This window comes from Echinops telfairi, unplaced genomic scaffold (genome assembly GCF_000313985.2).
Source record: "Echinops telfairi isolate 266 unplaced genomic scaffold, ASM31398v2 ScPeMD7_7469;HRSCAF=8507_0, whole genome shotgun sequence".
NCBI classification, from domain to species: Eukaryota; Metazoa; Chordata; class Mammalia; order Afrosoricida; family Tenrecidae; genus Echinops; species Echinops telfairi.
In genome coordinates this window covers 75215570-75217751 of record NW_022111372.1, presented here as the reverse complement: position 1 = coordinate 75217751, position 2182 = coordinate 75215570, and the positions used below count along the sequence as shown (strand labels likewise).

General features: G+C 40.6%; 1 protein-coding gene and 1 pseudogene across 2 annotated transcripts in view; one reads left to right on the top strand and one right to left on the bottom strand.

The window, feature by feature from the left end:
* The window catches only part of SGCD (sarcoglycan delta), a 763996-nt gene that overhangs the window by 535641 nt on the left and 226173 nt on the right, over positions 1–2182 (top strand). The gene's annotated exons all lie outside the window — the stretch shown is intronic.
* The window catches only part of LOC105978516, a 19283-nt pseudogene continuing 18779 nt past the window's right edge, over positions 1679–2182 (bottom strand).

Sequence of the window (2182 nt, the reverse complement as noted above, 5' to 3'; positions counted from 1 at the left end):
GTATCTACACACTCTTTTCTCATCACACTCTGATTTCCACCTTTAGACTGTCATGTCACCCATGCCTTTGAAAGCGCTCATTGAGAGGTATCATCAGCCTTCATTTAAATACTCCTTCTTGTTGACAACTCTTGCTCTGTGTTGACTCCCTCCCTTGTCCTAGTTGTTGTCTGTTAATTTGATCTGAGCACTCAGAAGGTCCAAAATGTTTATCGAGAGTTTAGTGGGTGCCGGGAATGTGCTAGACACCAGGGAAGCCGGCAGTCTGTAGAGTGTTGACATGTGAACTTAACACACCAAAGCAATCGCCAGAACAGAAAATCTTAACTTAGGTAAGTGTTGAGAAATATCTAAAGACACCCAAATTTGAGCATAGGGCTGAGAATAGCCGAGCAAGAATGCTAGAATAGAAAAATTGGACCATTTCCCAGCTTTAAGTGTGTTTCATAGTGTAACCTGTTAGTCATCACTTGAAAAGATTTTCAAATTATGAAAAGATATTGCAAAGGAAAATAGAAGTGATCATATCATCACGTTATTTTTTAATACCTATCATGCCTTTAAAAGGGCTGATTAAGAAATTGCTGAAGCATTGAAGAATATTACTAAAAGCAGTTATGATTACAGTGGAAATGTTTAGCACTTGGTGAAGATAAACATCCAAACTATCCTTTGGGCATGATAATGACTAATCTAAGTTTATGTCAGTCTTGGTCTAGGTAATATCACGAATCAGTACTAATTTATGAAACATCCATCAGTGCAGCAATACATTGTGATGCCCAGCTTAAAGAAGCTGGCACCTTCTGATTCCTCTACTGTCCCTATGCTGCCTGGGAAAGAACGACCAAGGATCAGAGACAGAGGCTGACTGGAGAATTGACTATGAGAGACCCAGATGCAACTGTGCATTTCAATGCTCCTAAAGGCGAAGTCCCACCAACATAGCTATTTGTCTCAGTATAAGGCAGACTTTTCAACAGTGTGATCAACTCCAGAGCTTAAAAGATGTCCGTGATGTAGTAAGCACCTTATCTAAACAGCGATGGTCTCCTTTATAATTCATTTCCCTTTAATTCCAGAAGCTTAGAATTTAGGGGAAGGGGTTCTTCTTTTTTGGTGTTGTGGCCATTTTATTCATTTGTTTATTTTATTGAAATGTGCGTGAAGCTTACATAGCAATTCGGTTTTCCTTCAAGAATTCATACATGTTTTGTTTTGTGGCATTGGTTGCGATCTCTGGTCTGTGACAGTGCTCTCCCTCCTCGTGCACTATGTTGACTCTTTCCACTCCTCTTCCCAATAGCTTTCTGCATTTTGGTTTTCTTCCTTTTGTTGCCAGAGGCTGTCGAGTTGGTTCCAACTCATAGCAATCCTAGGTGCAGCAGAACAAGCCATTACCCAGTCACGCAGCATCCTCACAACTATTGTTATGGTTCAGCCCTTTGTTTCATCCACTGTGTCAATCCATCCCGTCAAGGCTATGCCTCTTTGGGGCTTCCCTTCTACTTTAACAAGCATGATGTCCTTTTGGGGACTAGTCTGCAGGGCAGTGAGTTTTCCTTTTTTTCTTTTTTTTGAGCCTTTCTGACTTGTAATTGAAGTAAGGAATCAATTAAAAACACACAAATAACCTTAGAGAAAATCTAAGGAAACCACAAGAAAACAAAACATGTCTTTACTTTTTCTTAGCACTGGCTTCGTGGAGGTCTTTGCTGTCTTCACTGCTATCACCATTGTGCTGGGGCTGCCCGCTGTCCTGGGCATCCAAGCCTCCATTTACTGTCTTGGAACCTATGTGCTCCTTTTCTATCTTTTTGTTTGGCCCTTTCTTTCCTTGATCTCTGGTTTTATTCGCTTCCTCGTGCTGTTTTTGTTCAGCAAGAGATTTATTCAGCACTTGTGTGATCACAGAGTCTCCTTCACCCACCAAAAACATATTCTTAAGCTTGTTGTCCAACATTGTAGACTTTTCCATGAGAACCTGGCTAACTTTGAATCGCCATATTTTTTTCAGTGTTGTAATCATCTCTGTGTGTTTCTGAGCTTGTTGCATCGTGACCTGAAGTGAAGCAAGTTCATCCAAGGCCTCAATACATCTGTCCACGTTGAGATTATCAATTTTGAGTGAATTTTTAATTTCGGCATGTATCCTTTGAAGCCGAGAATCCCTTGATGTTTC